Below are 14,747 nucleotides of genomic sequence, written 5' to 3' on the forward strand. Positions count from 1 at the left end.
GTACGGAGGCTCTTCAGAGACCTGGGAGGGTGCCCACGTCAGTGCTGTGGAGTCTTAACTTCTGTATGTGAAGTTCAATGGACCCCCAGGCTCCTAAGGAGTTTAACTTAAAAGAAAAGGAGAAAAATGCTCCTTGTGTGTCTTTTATTAACACTGAATTTCTGACTTTGGTGCCCGTGGTGGCTGCAGGTGGTTTTGTAGCTAGAACCCGCTGGGGATGAGTCATTCCCGGGCTGCAGCCAAACCCAAAGTGTCAGTGGGAGGAAGGGCTCTGAAAACGACCCCGGGCAAGTCGCGGCTTTGCTTTGCTCTCCTCTCCTCCCCTCCCCTCCCCTCCCCTCCCCTCCCCTCCCCTCCCCTCCCCTCCCCTCCCCTCCCCTCCCCTCCTTTCTCTTCTCTTCTCTTCTCTTCTCTTCTCTTCTCTTCTCTTCTCTTCTCTTCTCTTCTCTTCTCTTCTCTTCCTTTCTTTCAAAGATTTTTATTATTGATAAAATATAGCTGACATACAATATTATATTAGTCTCAGGTGTACACCATAGTTATCCGACACTTATATACCTGAAGTGATAAGCATTAAGTCCAGCAACCATCTGACATGGTGCCACGCTATCGCAATATTGTTGACTATATTCCCTATGCTGTACATTCCATCCCCATGGCTTATTTGTTTTATACCTGGATCTTTGGACCTCTTACTCCCCTATACCTTCCCCCGCTTTTTAACTTTCAATTACAGTTGACTTTCAGCATTCAACTTCATCTCCAATTCTAATGCAACTTAGTCTAGTTTGTGAATGTATGAATGTATGTATGTAGGTGTGTGTGTATGTATGTATGTATGTATGTAGGTGTGTGTGTATGTATGTATGTATGTATGTATGTATGTATGTGTCTTTTTGCCATCACTCAGCAAAGATTTGTAGCAAGTTTGCTTGTATATACTGAAAAGCAAACTAACAATAACTCTTAATTCAGAAGTTACTGTTACTTCTGTCTATACCACCCCATCACCCACGCCACTCCCAACAGTGACCGATCTATGCTACCCTGTTTCCCCGAAAATAAGACCTAGCTGAACCATCAGCTCTAATGCATCTTTTGGAGTAAAAATTAAGACCCGGCATTCTATTCTATTCTGTTCTATTCTATAAGACCGGGTGTTATATTAATTTTTGCTCCAAAAGACGCATTAGAGCTGATGGTCCGGCTAAGTCTTATTTCAAGAAACACGGTATTGTGAATTAGTGGAAGCAAAAAGGCAGTGAGGCCAAAGAAAGCCGTGAATGTGAATCTTTTCACCCTGCATCTGGCACCCTAGCCTCAATTAAATGCTCTGACAGGGAGATGAATGATAAAATATCACATCTGCCATTAAGTTGTTATGAAATTTCTTTAGTTTTAAATCAAATATCTTGGACAGAAAACTGCAGAACACTCAATCATTCATTCACTCAGCAGCACATATTTATTGAGCCCTTACTATATGCCAGGCTCAGCCAATTCAAAGATCTAGGGACTGTGGCTGGGTTTGGGTTATTGACAATATTCTGTCCCTTTGGAAATGCTCAGCCTCTTTAGGAGATGTCTATTCTCTGGTTGCTTCTGGGGGTGTGGGGACTGGGAGGCAGGCATGTGCCCCTTCCTGGCCGAGTGGAAGCCTCAGGTTTTCGGTGTGTCTCTCCTTCCCTTGGGCCGTGTCCCTTGCCCTGCTGGTGTTACTGGCAGACATCTACAGCTGCCTGGCTTGTGAGCTGACTTTTCAGCTTGATCACAGCCCATGTGCCTTGGCTGTCATGGCTTGTGCTGGCTGTAGACACCTGAGCTTAGGTCGTCTTTCTTCTCATCCCTCCCAGCCTCAGCTGCAGACTCATCTGGCCCTTGGGTAGACCTTCAGCTGCTCTTCCCCTTCCCCCCATGGGGAACGGAGCCTCCTGTCACATGGCTCCAGTGTGCCATCACGTTCACTGTGGTGAGTTGGGCCCCAGATGGAGATGAGACCGCCTGTGAGGGAGGGTCTTCCACGGTCCCGTGGAAAATAGAGACCTCCCCCCATGTGCCAACCTCACTATGGAACACATTTCTCCCTCTCTCTGGGCCTAATCTCCTCTCACCACCTCCCTCTCCATTGCTCCTTCACATGGGACCTGAGGTGGGAAAACTGGGCTTTCATGTGGAGCACTTTTTACTTCTCATCAGCACCAGCACCAGTGCTCAGCTTTAGTGGAGCAAGAGGGTTTTCTCTCCAGTTGTAAGAGCCCCGTAGCCTGCTTCCTCTGAGCTTAGCATCCCCTCCCAACGGTGGAGGTGAAGGAACTGAGATAGCTCACAATCGCCCACTGACAACTCAGAGCAAAGTTCCTGTCGCCCCAAAGAGGAAAGCACATGAGCAATTTTCAGTCACCTCACTGCACAGGACTTGCCTTCTCTGGGGCAGAGCGCAGAGGATTGCTGAGGAATAGCTGCTCCCAGGCTCTGCTTCACCCAGGTTTTAGAGAACAAGTGGGGGCAGTGGTGACGACCTCTGTCCTTCGTCAGCCCTGCCCTCAATCCCCAGGCTTGCTTTGCCCCCAGCTCCTCACAGAGCCCTGCCCTACCTTCTCCAGTGCGAACTCAGTCCCACTCTGGGTCCTGGGCCGAGGCGTGTGACGTGGTGGCCAAGGGGCAGTCCAGCCCCCACTAAGTGTTCACCTCTTGAACCTTGAACCGCCCAGGCACCCCTGGCCCGATCTCCCCCCACCCCACCCCCCGCCAGCATGGCTCCCACAGGCCTTTGTTCTGATCCTGAGGCTCCTGGGGCTGCTTCCCACCTCTAAACGCTCCATCCTGCCAGTGTGCCCTGTTCACAGAATTCTGGCTTCCTGGCAGCCAGGGGTCTTTCTTACTTTGGCCAGTCCCTCTCTCAGGGGATACCAGATGTCCACTCAGATTCCTAGGCTCCTGGGAATTGTTGCTGTGCCTGCCTGCCCTGGACTCACCCCTCTGAGTACCGCTTCTTGGTTGCTCTGCTGCAGCCCCTGCCCCAGCTCCATGCCCAGGCCACTGAGCTCTCCTGTTACGTTGCTGGAACCCTCAGGTGTGATAACCTTGCCTGAAGGGTGGACCTTCTTCAGTCCACCGCTGTGTCCCTGTGGCTAGTACATGACATTCCTTGAGTCCAAATGGCCGCCTTCACCTTTCCAACCCTTCTCCATGTATCCCCTTGAATATACTCTCATGCCTGTAAATAGTAAAGGATGGTGGTCAGATCGCTTATAGATTTTATGTGACTAGGATTTACATATTCTCCTCCACCAAATCCTACAGGAGTCTCTTAAAAGTAACTGTGCAAAGAAAAAGAAAAAAAATCCTTTAAATCTTGTAGTCATCTCTTAAAAACTGAAATATTTGCTTGAAGAAACTTGAAATTGCAGAGACTTCAAATCCTGAGGAATGTGAGGAGGGAAGAGCAGAGGCTGCAGCCATGAAAGCAGAGCTCCATAATTTGTCTATAGGCATTCAGGAGAAGGAAAATAAGAATGGTTTTCCTTCCTGCTTCTAATCTAGTGTCATCTGCCAGCACAGCAGACAACAAGGGCAGTGACAGGGACACTGGAGAATTGTAAAATCACGTTGTAAAAATGCTTTTTTATTATGCATTTCTTGTAAAATTTTATGTATTCATTGTAAACTTAATATTTATTGTAAAAATTAAAAAGCATAAAAAAGTATTCGATAAGCACTCATAATCACACCACCAGTGGCAACCACTATCAATATTTCATTAGGATCTGATTCATTAGTGTCTCACATTTTAAATTATTTTGTAGTTTTATAAAAAATTATATATGTATGTGTTTAAAAAGTCAAATATATATTGTACAATGCCCTACACACTCTCTAGAGGTGCCACGCTTCACTCCTATAAATGACCCTTTTATTTATCTCTTTATCTCTAAATAACATACACTCCTGCTGCTTGTTTTTCAGATTTAGGCATGATTTCATAGCTTTTGGCTATGGAAAATAAGGTAATAACACTTTATCACTCACCCACACCTACTTCTCATTCCTCCCCCCATCCTCCATTACAGTTATAATTTTCTTTACATCATTTCTTAAGTATGTACCCTTATTATAATTACTTACAGTTCATCTACACGGTATACTTTGGTTAATTCCTCTTTCCTGCACAGATTGTTGTTTTTTCTGTTCTTAATTATTGTCTTTTGCTTTGTTTGCTTACTTTGTTTTCTATGTACTTTTCACTAATTCAACCCCAGACCCTCTGCCTCTTGTCTGAATTCCCTCTCAATCCTCTCAGCCACATTAGGTATTCCGTCCAGTTCATCTTTTTAAAGAAAAGTCTCCAGCATACCCTTTCGATGAAATGAAACTGGCTGCCCAGTATAACAGATTCTGGGGTTCCCTTCACCTCTCTTCTGTGTTGGATCCCCTGTGTCCTGACCCAATGTCTGTTTTTCCCCTTGGCTTACTCCCTCATTTTAGTTGTGCATATCCTCAAGTAAATTTTCAGTCCTTGTATATCTGAAAATATCGGGGTTCCCACTTCTCACTTGGAAAGATTTTTCCCTCAGATTTTGAAGGCAGTGTTTTATTGTCTTCTAGCTTCCTTCATGGATATTGAGAACTCTGGAGACATTCTGCCTCCAGTTCTTTGAAGATTACTTCTCTTTATCTCTTTAGAAATCCTTTTATCACAGGTATACTGAAATTTCATGATGTGCTTTGGGATTTACTTTTATCCATTGTGCTGGACGCGCAGTAGAACTTTCCAATGGAAACTCATGTTCATTGTTGATATTTGTGTGTGTGTGTGTGTGTGTGTGTGTGTGTGTTCTCTCCATTTTTGGAACTCCATTTATTTGGATGTTGAATCTTCTGGATTGCTTCTTTAGTTTTCTTATCTATACTCTCTTATTCTTCACTTTTTTTGTTGTTGTTGTTGTTCTCTGTTTTGCTATCCTTTCTGGGAAATTTCATTAACTTTATTTCCTAAACTTTCTATTTCTGCTTTTCTGTTTTAATTTTCCAGAATTCTTATTGGTTCTCTAACTGATCTTTTGTCACAGCACCCAGTTCTTGTTTCATAAATACAGTATAATCTCTATATATCTGAGGACATTAATGATATTTTTTCAAAACAAAAGGCATGTACTTCTCTCAAATATAAGGTTAAATCAAAGAATCCAGATCCCAAAGAATATATGTATTTTATTAGTTTAATATAAGTTTCAAAATCAAGCACAACTAATCTACAGTGTTGGAACTTAGGATACCGGTTATCTTTGGACCAGTCATTACGGGGTAATGAGTATATAGAAGGATTTTGGAAGACTGGTCATCTTCTGTTTCCTGACTTGGATGATGGTTAAATAATGTGTTCTATTTGTGAAAACTAACAGAGCTGAACACTTGAGATTTGTGTGAATTTCTGTATCTCTACTCCAATAAAAAGTTTCATTATAAATAACAACTGGCCACATTTCTGAAATCTTTTTAAGTTCTAATCATTTTTGTTGATTTTTTTTATTTTTCAAGATAGAGCATCATATTATGAAAAATAAACATAATTTTGCCTCTTTTTCCCTTTCATTCTATACTTTTTTATTGCCTCAATTGAAATCTGCAGAGCGATACTGAATATTAATGGTGAGAGCAAATCTTTGTCTCCTTCCTCACTTAATGCACTACCTTGAGTGTTTTTCACTGTTATGACTAATATTGGTTTGTTTTAAATAAACATGAGGTTAGGGAAAGTTTCTTTCTAATTTACTAGGATTTTTTCTTGGGAACACATATTGAATGTTTTCGCATGCCTTTTTGGCATTTATTAAGGTGATTATAATTTTTTGTTTTGAATCATATTAAAATATTGTCTAAAATAGGGCCACATTTGTATTCCTGGAATAAATTCTACTTGGTCCTGATGTGTTAATTGCCAGTATGTTAGTTAAAAATTCCAACCCTCAATTGATTAGTGAAACTTGTATGTAGTGTTCTCATTTTTGTGTTTATGTGCTGTCTTTTTGAAAAATAACAGCCTTAATGAGATATAACTAATGTCATGCATTTTACTCTTTTAATGTGTGTACAATTGAATGATTTTTAGTACTGTATATTTACAGGGCTGGGTGGCCATCACCACAACTTTAGTACATGCTCATTGCCCTTCAAAGAAACCTCTTACTCATTTCCTCCTGGCCCCACTGTCCTAGCGATCACTAATCTACTTTCTGTCTCTGTAAATTTGCCTATTCTGGACATTTCATGTAAATGGAATAAGTGGTATTTCATGGCTGACTTCTTTCACTTAGCATAATGTTTTCAAGGTGTGTGTGCTGGTTTTACTGCTTTTATAATGAGCATTATAGATGTTAGGACAAAATTATGAATTTTTAATTTTCTTTTATGTTCTGGGCTACTTCAGATCACAGGCTGTTTTCCTATTCCTCAAAGAAACTGCTGGAATTTATTTGTAGTACAAAGTGGGTCTAGTGCCTTTTTGGATAGTAATTCTTGATGACTTTTCCAGGATTTTTAGTAGTGTACACCAGTTCTCCACTCTACTTCAGAAAGCTTCCTGGGCTGACATTTTTACCATTCACTTATCATTAAAGCATTTAAAAGCTTTTGTATGTTTGTGGTCAAAGTGCTTTTCTCAGTTCTAATGGCATTTATGTGTGTGGTTTTTTTTCTCTCCTTTTAAAATTAGATTGAATTTTGGCCTTTTCTAAGAACCAACTCCTGAGTTATCAATTCCCCCTTTCCCTGTATATGAATTCTACAATCTGCTTTGTCTCTTCCTCTTTTACCCTTGGTGTCTTGCTTTGTACCCTTTTGAGCTGAAATCTCAGTTCATTTATTTTCCTGTTGTCTTGCTTAATAGCAAAGGCATTTAATGTTATGTGTTTTCCTCCGAGTGCTGATCTTGCCACAGCTCATAAATTTTTATATGTAGTGTTTGAGTTGTCACTGTTTCTAAATAGTGTATAATTCCAGCTTTTATTTCTTCTTTGATCTAAGAGTTACTTAGAAGTATTTTTTATAATCCAAGTTAGGTTTTAAAAATGTAAACCTTTATTCTTAATTTCTTGCTTTAACTGTATTGCGGTGATTTTCTTTTTAAGTATTAAAATTTAGAGGGATTAATATGTGATCAACTGTTATGATGGTTATGGGGAAAAATAAATTGCATTATCCATTGGGTAGAAAGTTGGTATGCATTTCAAAATCACTGGTGTTTGCCTCCTGGGTTTGTCCCCGAGGAGTGGTGTGAGCTGAGCTGAGCAGAAGTGGTAGTCTGCCCTCTTCGGGCGCAGTGTCTGATGGAAAGGGCAATTTCTGGTGGGTACAGGCCCAGGGGCTCCAGGGCAACAATAAAGCATCTTGCAATTTTATTTTTTTCTGGCAAGTTCTGTTTCATGAAGTGTAGTCAGAATATTCACTCTGCTAAATCCTGGATAGCTTTTCTCAATTTTGCTGCATCTGCCTAAAGTAATTGCCAATTCTGCCTTGATCCTGGCCCTACATCTATCACTCGTAGTTTTCTTACTTGTCTATCCATGATTTTCTCTGTTCTCATTGGTGTTGCAGTGAGTTCAAGACCCAGGAGGGTAAGAGTCATGCTTACTTTGTGCGTTATTATCACTCTAGTCCTCCGCCCGAAACATAGTAAATAAACTTTTTCTTTTGCATGAATTCAAGTTGAGTATGGATGCCTGGGTCAGAGCAGGGGTGCAGGGAGTGCTTCCCGATTTCATTTTGAACGTCATTCATAATTAATTCCAGATATTTTTTGTTCATGTCTGCCATAAACAGCAAACTTGATTCCAAGTACTCACTGCTGACATTCTTTGATACCTATCCTTTATATGTAAGAGACCATGACAGGGGCAGGTACGGAAGGGCGGTACAGTGAGCACAGATCTGGGTGCTTCCCATTCTCTGCTTCCTGACTGCTTCATCTCTTTCAGCAGCACTTCTCCCCTTCTCCACAAATCTTCAGTTGGGGGTGAGTGTCTTCATCAGGTTCCTTTTGTCAGTGTCAGCAGACACACTGATGGCTCATTTGGGTTATGTCATTCCAACTCCTAACTGGAATGTCTACATCCTCTTGTAGGAGTTTCATCTGTATGAGCCCTGCTCTGTGACTGACTTGCTAATCTATACACTCACGTGCACTATAACTTAAAAAGTTCATGTAATAATATGTCTCATAAGTATTAATACATTTCAGGGTTTTATTTGTTTGTTTGTTTGGCATTTCGATAAGAGTTTCTATTCATCGTCTTGCTTATTCATTCAGCAAATGTTTCTTGGCCATCACTATGAACAAGGCACTGTACCTGATCCTGAGGGATGAATGCTAGCCCGGCTCTCAGAGAAGACAGCCATCTCTAATGCTGGCAATTCATGCTCCCCAGCCTTCCATCCGGAACCTCACACCCCACTGGGCCAACACCACACTGAGCAGGAGATGGCTTCTCTTTAAGGGATAGTCCTCTTGGCATAAGAGAACAAGTTAGGCTTCAAAAACCAAGTATTCTGGCTCAAACCTCAGTCTCAGCACTTGCCAGCTATTGTCCAGGCCCATTTCAGGGGGCCCCAGATACCATGGTAAGCCTCAGGACAGATTGCTACGTCTCGGCTCTCCTGAGAAGGTTCAGGGAGCTGATACGAACAACGTCATTGACCTGCGTGCACAGCATATCATGCGAGCCAGTGGACTGTTAGTTCTTTCCTACTCTTCTGAAAATGAACTGTGAGGGCAGGGAGGGGAGGACAAGGACATTGTGCTATTGCATTTACATTTCTAAATAAGCCTCTTTGTAAGAAGGAACTAATGACATTTTATCTAGAGCAGCGGGCGTCAACAGAAGGCAGGGCACACAGCCACTTTCTCCCCTCCACTCTGTGAAGCCACACTGTGTTCCTCATGGGGCCTCTGTCCTCTCCCACCCTTGTGCCACCGTGGAATGCTGTAGCAAAGCTCAGTGGTAGGGGTCGTCCCAGATGTGCTGCCAGGCGTTGATGCTGGCTTGTCCTTTGCCATCATGGGTACAGTGGGACTCTATTCTCTGCATCAGTCGACTATCATCTGGCTGATCTTTCGTTGCCCCAGGAACAAAGAAAGTAGAGCTTCCCCACTGAATTAAGAGCTGCACGGAGCAGTACCAGATGCACAAGTAAAACTAAGATTTCTGTAAAGCAGACAGGGGTGTTGGACCATGAGACTGGGAGGAATAGTAGACCACCACGCGATTTCATTTCCTGCTGTTACCAAGCAAGGACTTGGTGCCCGACGTGCATAGGAGCCAGTACTGCGGCACCAGCTTTAGAGAAAAGAAAAAGCTTTTACTGCTAAGTTGACATGCAAGGAGACAGGATGCAAGGGTCAAACTGGTCCCCTGATCCAGAGAGTTTGGGGCAAGTTTTAAGGGATTAGGGGAGCAGGCTGATATGTGGAAACCTTGATTGGAGAGCTTTGGAGCTCGGCCATTTATGGTACGACATAGTAAAGGGCTTCGGCACCTATCTTCCTGGGCGATGGACACTTTGCTTCTAAAGTTCCAGTCATGTCCAGGTCCTTTAGCTGGGAGTGGACAAGACTGATTCTGGGTGCACTGGAGGGCAAAGTTCTCTCCTCTGCACATGCTTCGGTTGCATGACCTGCAGTTTTGGGCTGTTGTCTGTGAAAAGTATCTTGTTAGAAGAAGGACAGGATCAGTTTGAGCTGGTTCTGTCATGACATTAAGTAGAATTTTTTATCACATATAGCAGATAAAAATAAAAAGAAATTATAGGGGAAGAAAAATCTCTCCTTTTACTCTTCTAGGTTCTCTACTGGGATCCCATAACAAAAGACAAATTAAGAAGAGAAACAAATAGAAATTTATTAACATATATATCTCATATAAAACTGACCCTTGAACTATGCAGGGGTCAGGGGTGCCCACAACCTTCCAAGTAAAAAATCCACATGTAACTTGAGTCAGCTCTCCACATACTTGGATTCCCAACTGTGGATTGAAAATACAGTTGACCCTTGAACAAGAGGTTTTGAACTACCTGGGACAAGTGGACCCACGTAGTTCAAAGCCTCCTGTTCAAGGGTTAGCTATATATCTGGGAGAAACTCAGATATGAATAAACTCAAACAGGTGGCTTAGAAATGGGGCTCAAATACCATCTTCAGCTAAAACAAAAGAAGAAAAGTGTGGAAGAGACGAGTTATGGAAAGGGCGGCCAGGAACAGTACCCTAAACAAGGGTAAGGTGAGTTATGCAGATTTCAGTCTATGTCTTCTCCTTACATAAGAGTGTCTTGTGATGTAGAGCTATCCTTCTCTTCCTAGTAGAGAGGAGGAGACACCCTTACAAATGAAGAATTTCCTTTATAAATGTTAATTTTTCTTACAAAAGGGGAACTTCTATTCTGTTAGAGCTTTTCCTGTATTTGCGCTTTCTCAAAATAAACAGGTGAAAATAATTTTTATGCCAAAGAGTTGTTTTTTTGGGTGGCATGGTCTGATCTTCTACAGTAATATTTTGGGCATATTAGGATCTCCTATAAAACTAAATCACCACCATTCTAACAACAACTACAAGCAGAGTTTGGGTGGCAACTGTCCAACTGTGATGGTTATATGTGGCCAGATCTTGTTGAAGGACAAGGGGACAAAGTGGATCTCACACCAAAGAATCATGTTTAGGACTGAAATAAAAAATAGAGAGGGAGTGTGGATCCTGAGAAGAAAGATTCATTTGACGTGAACTCCAACAAAGAATTTATCTGCTAAGATGGACACCCCAGGGTCAACTGAGGGCCCAAAGTTTATGAATAATAAGAACATAGCAGCCATTTGCTGACAGGGACTTCTCATGTACTCTCTACACTGGGTAGAAGCCCACACTGGACTCTCAGCTTCTTTCCCTGTGCCTGCTTGTTTACACCATCTAAGTCTTCCACTTAGCTCGTTTCGTCTTTCTACCAATGGCTGAGAGCTTCCACGTCCAAACAGAACTATAGAAACTGTATCCTTGTTTGCATTTATACTGACCAATCAGAACTGTATGAATTGGGACACCTCATTTACATAAAATAGACCTATTTAAGAACCTGGGCAAGAACTCTTGCTATAAAAGATAGCCTCCCCTTTGTCTCAGTGAAGCACAATTTAAGTTGCTACCTGAATCTGTTCTTCCAGGCTGCAGCTCTTATTTGCTCAAATAAATGCCTTTTCCAGATTCCTTATTACAATCTAAAATTAATTTTGGTTTACAGGGGAAATTAGAGAGATATTAAACTTTACATTCCTGAAAACTTTATTATGCTTATGACTGAAACCCATTTAAGAATATATTAGTCACAATATCACACCCTCAGATTGCACAGTAGGTAAGCACTGTGTTTGCCTCCTCTTATGACCACATCAAAATTACAACTAAACTACAAAAAAACCATCATTGACAATCACCTGAAGGCTAGCTGAACAGAAATCCTGCTACTGAGGGTATACAGAAGAAGCCACCTCAGGACTGATAAGAGGGGTGGAGACATGGAAAGGGCTGCTCCCACAGCCACGTGTGGGGGTTAAAAATCTGGATAACTATCTCAGCTGTGGAGGTCCCCCAAAGAGGAGCAAAGGTTCTTAGCCCCACAACAGACTTCCCAGCCCAGGGTTCTAGTGCCACAGAGGGAAGTCCCAACAACTTCTGGCTGTAGAAACAAGCAGAGATAGTGGCTGAGTGAGATGAAGGGCTGCTGGAGTCTCAGGTGTTCCTCTTAAAGAGCCTGCACATGGACTTACTCATTCACTCTGAGCTCCAGCTCTGGGGCAGCAGCTTGAAGGGTTCCAGGGACACACTAAGAGGAACTGAATTGTCTGGCTGTGGGGCGAGGGCTAGAAGGGCAGTTTTCTTCCAGACAGGAGTGCTAGAAGAAGGCATTGTTTCTTTGTTGAGCCTTACCCGTTCTCAGCATGCAGATGCAAGTGGCCACCATATCCATCAACCTGGCTAACACTACTCACCCTGCCCTGGTGATTCCCTGAGACCCCGCCCCACCCAATTTGTGAGCCCACCCAAGACACTTCCAGTGGCTTTTCCATACAAACCACCCCTCTTAGCTCATGCTGCAGACTTTCCTAAAATCTCTCAAAAGGATCACAAAGCCCAAAATAAGGACCATCTGGCCTTGGTATGCCTTGTACTTCTTGCTTAGCTTCCCCAAGCCCAGCAAGAGTGGCAGCCAGCCTCAGTTTGTGGCTTGGACTCCCGAACTACCTCCAAGGCCACCACGGTGACTACCATCTTCGGACTGCTTTGTGGCTCATGCCTGGTGGCCCTGGGCAAGGAATGGACTGCTGCTGAGTTTAGCCTGTGGTGGGGTCCCTGCCAGGAGGCCCTGGGGCTGACATGTTTTGTAGCTCCCTTAAGACCCAGGCCAGAGCACCACCTCGCCACCTCCAAGGACGACACACCCAAAGGACAAACTGTGCAGGCACCAGAGCCCTGCTAAAGCAAATCCTGCTCTGTAGCATCAGCCCCTGCACTACAGCTCCCCCACTGTAGTCACAGCCAGTCCTCACAACCAGTCAGCCCATGGGTCAGTCTGTCCCACTGATCTGCAAACAGCAACCAAGGCTCCACCACAACAGAAGGGCAAACACAACCTACGCAAAGGACACACCTGGAGATCCCTGTTCAGGTGACAGGGAGTCTGTGCTACTGGGCCCCAAAGGACACCTACTACATAAGGCCACTCTACTAAGACCGGAAGACATAGCATCTCTACTCAATACATGGAAACAAGCACAGGGAGGCAGCCAAAATGGGAATACAAAGAAACAAATAAAAAAACAGAACAAAGCTCCAGAAAAAGAACTAAACAAAATGGAGAAAAGCAATCTACCAGGCGCAGAGTTCAAAACATTGGTTATAAGAATGCTCAGTGATCTCAGTGAGAACTTCAACAATGATATAGAAAACATAAAAGTGGAGATAGAAAATATAAAAAAAGAACTAGTCAGAAATGAAGAATACAATAAATGAAATGAACACTACATTAGAAGGAATCAACAGTAGATTAGATGTAGCAGAGGATCAAATAGGTGATTTAGAAGATAAGGTAGCAGAAAACATCAAATTGGAACAGCAAAATGAAAAAAGAATTTAAAAAAGTGAGGATGGTTTAAGAGGCCTCTGGGACAACATCAGCATAACAATATTCACATCACAGGGGTACCAGAAGGAGGAGGAAAGCAAGGAAATGAAAATCTATTTGAAGAAATAATGAGAGAAAACTTCCTTAACCTGGGGAAGGAAATAGACATACAAGCCCAGGAAGGGCAGAGAGCCACAAACAAGATGAACCCAAAGAGGCCCACACCAAGACACATCATAATTAAAATGCCAAAGGTTAAAGACAAAGAATCTTAAAAGTAACAAGAGAAAAGCAGTTGGTTACCTATAAGAGAGCTCCCATAAGATTGTCAACTGATTTCTCAACAGGGAAGGGATTGGCACGAAATATTCAAAATGATGAAAATTATGGACCTACCATCAAGATTACCCAGCAAAGCTATCGTTTAGAATCAAAGGGCTGATAAAGAGCTTTCCAGACAAGAAGAAAACTAAAGGAGTTCATCAACACAAAACCAGTATTACAAGAAATGTTAGATGGACTTCTTTATGAAGAATAAAAAAGTCAAAAATATGAATAATAAAGTAGCAATAACTACATATCTATCAACAGTTAGTTTAAATGTAAATGGATTAAATGCTTCAATCAAAAGACATATGGTGACTGAATGGATCAAGACCCATACATATGCTGCCTGCAAGAGACTGGCTTCAGATTGAAAGACATACAGAGACTGAAAGTAAAGGGATGGAAAAAGATATTTCATTCAAATGGAAACGAAAAAAAAAAAAAAAGCTGGGGTAGCAATACTTATATGACAAAATAGACTTTAAAACCAAGGCTATAGCAAGAGACAAAGAAGGACCCAGTTATCCCACTTCTGGATATTTATCTGAAGGAACCCAAAGCACTACTTTGAAGGGACATGTCATCCATATGTTCATTGCAGCATTACCTATAATAGCGAAGATATGGAGGCAACATTGGTGTCCATCAATGGATGAATGGATAAAGAATAGGTGGTGCATATATACAATGGAATATTATTCAGCAATAAAAAGTGAAATCTTGCTATCTGCAACAACATGGATGAACATAGATGGTGTTATGCTAAGTGAAATAAGTCAGCCAGAGAAAGACAAGTGCCATATGATTTCACTTATATATGAAATCTGAATAACCAAACAAACAAACACAACAGAAACAAACTCATAGATGCAGAGAACATTTTGATGGTTGCCAGATGGGAGGGGGCTTGAGAGGTGGGTGAAAAGGGGGAAGGGATTAAGAAGTACAAATTTTTATTTACAAAATAGTCACAGGGAACTAAAGTACAGCATGGGGAATATAGTCAATCATACCATAATAACTATGTATGGTGTCAGATGGGTACTAGATTTATCGGGCTGGTCACTTCATAAGGCATATAAGTGTCTAATCACTATGTTGTACACCTGAAACTAATACAACACTGTGTGTCAACTGTAACTGAAAAATAAATTATTTAAGAAAAAGAATATCACCACTTTGTTTTTTATGTCTTAATGGATGTCACTGTAGACTTGTCAAGGGAAGGCCAAATCCAAACCTCACTGTGAACATTG

General features: G+C 42.1%; 1 protein-coding gene across 2 annotated transcripts in view; it reads left to right on the top strand.

Moving 5' to 3' along the window:
- The window catches only part of GALNT17 (polypeptide N-acetylgalactosaminyltransferase 17), a 513,668-nt gene that overhangs the window by 289,742 nt on the left and 209,179 nt on the right, over positions 1-14,747 (top strand). The gene's annotated exons all lie outside the window — the stretch shown is intronic.

Source organism: Rhinolophus sinicus, chromosome 3, assembly GCF_057876585.1.
Source record: "Rhinolophus sinicus isolate RSI-liver-muscle chromosome 3, RSI-T2T, whole genome shotgun sequence".
In the NCBI taxonomy this organism is placed as follows: domain Eukaryota; kingdom Metazoa; phylum Chordata; class Mammalia; order Chiroptera; family Rhinolophidae; genus Rhinolophus; species Rhinolophus sinicus.